General features: G+C 40.4%; 1 long non-coding RNA gene across 3 annotated transcripts in view; it reads left to right on the forward strand.

Annotated features, from left to right (window-relative positions):
* LOC107091204 overlaps positions 1-3790 on the forward strand; it is a 115244-nt gene extending 111454 nt beyond the window's left edge. For all 3 annotated transcript variants that reach the window (XR_001481518.1, XR_001481517.1, XR_001481519.1), the window contains exon 3: positions 2726-3790. This is a non-coding gene — a long non-coding RNA (uncharacterized LOC107091204). The remainder of the gene's footprint in view (positions 1-2725) is intronic.
* Positions 3791-6313: the final 2523 nt, after the last annotated feature.

Consider the following 6313-nt stretch of genomic DNA (forward strand, 5'->3'; position numbering starts at 1 on the left):
CTCCTCCTCTTAGTGGTTCCTGGTTAATTACCTGTCAATCAGAATGAGTGGATCTGATTGGCTGTTGAATCGTCGTTCAGGTATTTTTTCTTTCTGTCGCACCTTGAAGCTCTGAAGCAGCAAACATCTAAAACTGCTGTTTTTACCAATTATCTGCATTTTATTCAAAGCTCTTGGCTCCAGTTTTCCTTTCTAAGTTTCTAGGAAGGATTATTTTGAAACACTTTTCATCCCATTCTGATTGTTCAAACATTTCATGGAAGTCTTTGTATTAAAATATAGCATTAAGAAGATTATTAATTATAGCAAAACTAGCATCTATTAGCTGCTCTGCATTAGCCTGCTAAAGCTTAATATGAAGTGTAACAAAGCTGTGGCTCTGCTCTGCCTGGGATTACTGCAGCATAGCTGCCCTGTTGTTGGGGGGGGGGAGCTGGCAGCAGGCAGGGATAATGCTGCACTGTGGCACGGTATGTGAGCCGGGATAATAATGCTGCGGTTCATACCGGCGTTTCTCAACCAAAGTGAGAAGCTCCCACTTCCTGAATACCCACCATGACAGAAACAGGGAGCCGATGGAGGAAATATTCCATCCGCGCTGCGGTTGGATGTCTTTACTGTGGGACTTTAATGCTGTGGATAGCTGAGGCTTTGCTAGCTTTGCTTTACTGAAAGGATGCTTGTTCTTTGGTGAAATGAGGCCGCTAACAGGTCTGAGACTTGGTAGTTTGCTTTATATTTTATTCAGGTCTTCCAGTTATTCATCCCTACATGGTTTAAGTTACTTCCACTGATAGGCAGAATAAACCTGCTAGATTTTTACCAAGTGGAAGGAAACTTTAAAACTTTCAGTTAGAACTCTGAAAAGTGTGGCATGCTTTTGTATCCATCCCTGTTGAAACAAGGCTTCATTAAAACCACCAGTAGCTGGATTTCAGCTCTGTCTCTACCAGCCATACAGCTGCAGGTTTATAAAAGCAGCTGGAGCTCCGTCACCTTCAGTGATTTTCAGTCTGTGACTTGGACTAGGCCATTCTACTTCTCCATTTCTATGTCATGGAGGTTCTCAGGAGCGTTTCCTCTTTAGCGGGTGGTGGTCTCACTGTGCAAAAAGGTGATCCTGTGTTTGTGACTGTGATGCAGCGGCCAAAGTGAACAGAGCAGCCGGACAGGGGAGGGAAATAAAACGCAGATGGACATCTGATGGACAGCCAATGGACATCTGATGGACATCTGATGGACATCTGATGCGCTGCATGCAGCATGTCATAATGCTGCGCTGCCAATTAGAAGCAGGCCATTCTGTCTGCGTTTCCATGGAGACGGTTTATAGCTAATAGCAGTGTTTAGCAGTCGAGCTGCGCTGAATAAACAAACTGTGCTTCATGTTTTCCTCCTTTAGCGCCTCTAACGACACGTTTAGCTGTAAACGGGATGCCGCCTCTATGGTCGTCGTATTATCAGCGCAAACATTAAAGCGCTAAATTATTTCTCTAATTATCACAAATGAATAATTTCATAACAAATGAGACACATTTCCAAAAACTGCATCTAAGTCAATAAACAGTAACCTTAGGCTTAGTGGGATGAATAAAGTATTAAAAACCAAAATATGCACGCAGAAAAGTTTAAATGTGTTTAAAGTAAAAAGCAAAAATAATTACTATTATTTATACTTTTACTATATTTAATTTATTAATAACTTTTTATGAACTACTGAGATAAAACTGTCCTGATGGGCCTCATAAAGTCAGATTTTATCTTTCTCACCTTTTTCCTCCAATAGATTAAATATTGTAATGTCTTACTGGGCGAGTTAATTGACCACTTCCTGTTTGCTGCTAACTGGGCTAAAGTTAGCGTCTGCTTCAGAGCGGCCTGTAAGGCCTCAGCTTCATTCAGAGGAAGAATCACCATTAATGAACAATCTTTAATGAAACCTTTCCTCTCTTTGAAAACACAAAATGGAAGAACATGAATGTTTTTATGGAATTAACACCAAAATAAAAAGAAATAAGCATCAAAGCCACAATATCTGGACTTAAATGCCAGATTATTTTAGTTATTATCAGTTTGTTTTAATATCCCGGATTTTATTTGGTTTCTGTAGAGAAAAAAACATTTTTATTTTCTAAAATCTTGACTCCTATTCTTCATGGCAGCATCAGGTTTGATTTTCTCTCAGCTGATTTTTTTATTCTTTTCATGTTTATTTGGGAGAAATAAAAACTTAAAGTAGATTCGCTTGTTTCGGTTTGTTCTTTTTTATTGAAGCAGAAACACAAACGATGAAAATCAGAAGTGAGTTTTTATGAATGTGGAAATAAAAAGCTTTAAACTTGAACAGAATGATGGAACCAGTACGTAAACACTGTGCTGTTCCCAGTTTGGTGCTGGTATATAACCCTGGAAATGAAGAGTGGGTGCGGTAACATTATGGGCCGATTCCTCAGTGCAGCAGGTTGAGTAATACGGTGTGGCAGAATCCTGCCAAATCTGTCCAGCGAAGGGAAATTACAGGCCACATTTAACTCTGATGAGCCAAAACATTGCAGCCAGCGCAGCTCAACCCGGAGCTGCTGAGGACCAGACTCTCCAAACGCTGCATCTGAATCAGACCCAGAAATCTGAGGATTAAAGCCTGGAACGCAGTGCAGACGGGGGGACGGAGCAGGTGAGTGGGAGGAGCCTCTTCCTCACTGCTTGTTGTTTGTGTTTCCTGCAGAGCTGCAGAGGGAGGGCAGCATCGAAACCCTCAGCAACAGCTCGGGCTCCACCAGCGGCAGCATCCCGCGAAACTTCGAAGGATACCGCTCCCCTCTGCCCACCAATGACAGCCAGCCGCTCAGCCTGTTCCCCACCACCTTCCCCTGAAGCCCCGCCCACTCAGGCAGCCGCTGGAGGCCCGATTCAGGAGCTGCAGAAACATCAGCTGATTTTTTTATTTTTTTATGAATGAATTATCTGATGACCAGAGAAGAATCGCTTTATTGTTGCCTCCAAACATTTAGTAGAAGGTGTTGATGACTCTGATGCGTCAGGAAGACGGCCTCCTCTGCTGCCCCGCCCCCCACGCCGTCCCTGAGGTCTGCAGCCTGTCGTCTGTTCGGGTCGCAGGAGAAGCAGCTCGACAGCAGAGGAGAAAATGTTTATTCCAGTTAGTGACGTGTAGCAGCTCCTTGTTTCCCTGTGTGTGTGTGTGTGTGTGTGTGTGTGTGTGTGTGTGTGTGTGTGTGTGTGTGTGTGTGTGTGTGTGTGTGCTCCCCAAATGTTTCTGATTAGATTTACTCTTCTTGCCTTTGATTTTGGTGTAATTCCATTTGACAAAGACGCAGTAATGAGATGACACTATTACTACACGCTGAAGTCATTTAGATGTTTACAGTAGAACTTTTTCTGCTTTTATTTACAGCCTCTCCGTTTGGTGCGTCCTGATTGGCTCGCTGACGTCTTTGCTTTTTTAACATGTTTTGACCAAAATTTAGTAAAATGTTTAGATGTTTGTGTAATCATATTTTCCTTAGATGTGATGATTTTTTCCTGTTTTATGATCTTCCTGCTCTTTCCTTTCTGTCGCCTCTTTATGAAATGATGTTAAATAATTGCAGTTTTTCTGCGTGACGTTTATCAGAGAGACGGAGTGGAGCGTGAATCTAGATATTCAGAACATCTGCTTGTTGTAGATCTATTCCCAGCATTCATGCATTAAAAGCTTAATAAAAGTGGAATAACTTCATGTGTTTTTTTGCTGTGAATCTGTTCTTCCTGTTTTAACGGCAGCAGTGACCATCAGCACACAGACGCAGAGGTAATTAGCGCCGTGTTCCTCTCAGCCAGTAAAGTGTTGTTAAAAGGCCTTTTTACTGCCGGCTCTGGGCTCTGAAAGGCTCCGTTTGGGCTTCTTTCTTTTATTTCAATCTGCTCTACTTGAATCCCAGAAGTCGTCTTTTCAAACTTAAACAACAAAATAAAAGATGGAAGTCTGGCCTTCAGCCAGATTGAGGTTAAATAGAAAAACTGCTTTCCTGGATTTGGTCTCATTAGATTGAGAAACGGCATCTTGAGGTGAGTCTCTGAGCCTGAAACCATCTAATAAGAAGCTTTTCTCCTGTTTATCTAAAGAAACAGTCATTTCCAGGGCGGCTTTGCATTCCCAGTTTGTTTTATTGGAGCTTCTGACAGCAGTTAACACACCGAGGCCACGTTTCCAACAGAAATACAAACTTAATACATCCATGAAATGCTTTCTGTGCTGAAAACTGACCGAACTGAAGAAGGTCCAAACAGTTTACTGCTTCTCAGCTTTGAGGAGCAGAAGATCAAAGTTTTCACCCCCTGTTAAAATTTATTTTAAGACTTAAAAAGTAGAAATCCTGATAGGCATCTTCCTTTTGGTTTTCCCATAATATGATTTAATCCAGGATAATTTAATGAAATAAAAGCCAATTTGTTGAAGGGAAAAACATTTAGAAAAAAAATCACCTGCTTGCTAAAATCTGTTTATCTCAGAACCTAAAAGCCGATTTGTTACCAAAATTATTTTGATACTGAGAAATAAATTCCCTCAATTTTACCTTTGTAACAAAAATATAGCTATAAATATTTATGCTACCTTTGTAGCTTAAACAAATAACTTTTTTTTTCATTATATCAATTTTCTCACATAAAGAGAAGAAGAGAAAACAAAATGTAAAGAATCAGCCCAAACCAATCAATAGCAGATCAGACTGATCATTATCAGCCCTAAAAAAAAACTGTTTCCCACAGCATGTAGAAAATATTATACATAATATGAATATATTTATAATTAACAATATAAAAGGATTATTAATTATAGAAATATATTTTAAAAGTTGAGTGAAAAACTGTGTCCAAAATTATTTCAATTCTTTAAATAAATTGATATAAAAAAAATTATTTAATGACTTTGCAGAAAAAAACAACTTATTTTTACTGGTTCTTTGTTGTTTGGTTGTGATTCTCCCAGTTTTAGTGGAGAAGAGTTTTCATCAGTTTAAGATGTTTTTAAAGATGCTTTAGACTCAAACTGAAAATCCTTTAAAAGGTGACTGAGGTGTTAGTTTAAGGGTTTAAGCACTTTTTATTTCTTTCTTTTTACTGTTTTTCAGGTTAATAAAATGTAGGCTTATTGTATGAATCATTGATTTTGAATATTGATCTGATAAAATAAAGCCTTTGTTAAAAAAAAAAAAAATCCCATTAGAGATGAAAAAAGTTTGTTAATTCAGAAAGTCTTCTAAACGAGCTCAGTTTGAGTTCCTCTTTATGGTGGAAGCAGAAGTTTTTCATCACCAGGATCTCAGGATCTGATGTCTGAAGTAAAACAGGATTTTACATTTGCTTTAATCTTCATCACAGGGCAGAGCTCAGCCTCTAACTTACTGCTTCTTTATGACAAATAACGTCTCAGCGTGAAACAATATCTGACAAACTCTATTAACCACATACACACACGTACGGAAAACAAAATGATAAAATCAATGGTGGACAAACGCATCAATACAGAGATTATTTCTTTTTTTTTATCTTTGATAAATCAGCCTCCTGTTCACCTGAGAGGATGTCTGTGTGCAGCTCTGGAGCAGAACCAGAACATCCTGGGAGCCGAAACTCAGGAGCAGAAAAAACGGTGAAAGAAAAACATGAAGTTTCTATTGGTCTTTTTCCTCAGGTGGTTCTCAGTGGTTCTTTATGCTGAAACCAGAAACAGCAGATGGATTCAGGTGGAGCAGATCCTACCTGGAGAGGAAGCTGCTGAGCACGACCTGCATCCTTCTTTAATGGTTCCAATGCAGTTTAAAGGAGTCGGTTAGCAGGAGAGGAAACGCCTCGTCCTCCAACATCAGTCACCTGAGAGGAGTCTGAGGAATTTAATCTAATTCAACTTTATTGATCTCATAATTCACTGCATTTAACCCATCGCCTTGGGGAGCAGAGAGCTGCCATTGTGCAGGGAGCAGGGGGTTAAGGGTCTTGCTCAGGGACCCAGAGTGCAGGCTGTGGGATGGGGCTCCAACTCAGAACCTCAGGATTCCATGATCTATGTAGCTCTGTGCCATAACCACTAGGCCGCCACTTCCCAAGAACTGGCCTAAAGTGGGAGCTTCAGGTCCTGACCTGATACTGACTCACCTAAACCAAAGCCTGCAGTCTGCAGCATCATTAAGCTCTGCAGCATCATGAGTAGCATGCTGCAGCATGAGGTTCTGCAGCATCATGAGGTTCTGCAGCATCATGAGGTTCTGCAGCATCATTAAGCTCTGCAGCATCATGAGGTTCTGCAGCATCATGA

This window comes from Cyprinodon variegatus, unplaced genomic scaffold, assembly GCF_000732505.1.
Source record: "Cyprinodon variegatus isolate N-32 unplaced genomic scaffold, C_variegatus-1.0 Scaffold329, whole genome shotgun sequence".
Taxonomy (NCBI): domain Eukaryota; kingdom Metazoa; phylum Chordata; class Actinopteri; order Cyprinodontiformes; family Cyprinodontidae; genus Cyprinodon; species Cyprinodon variegatus.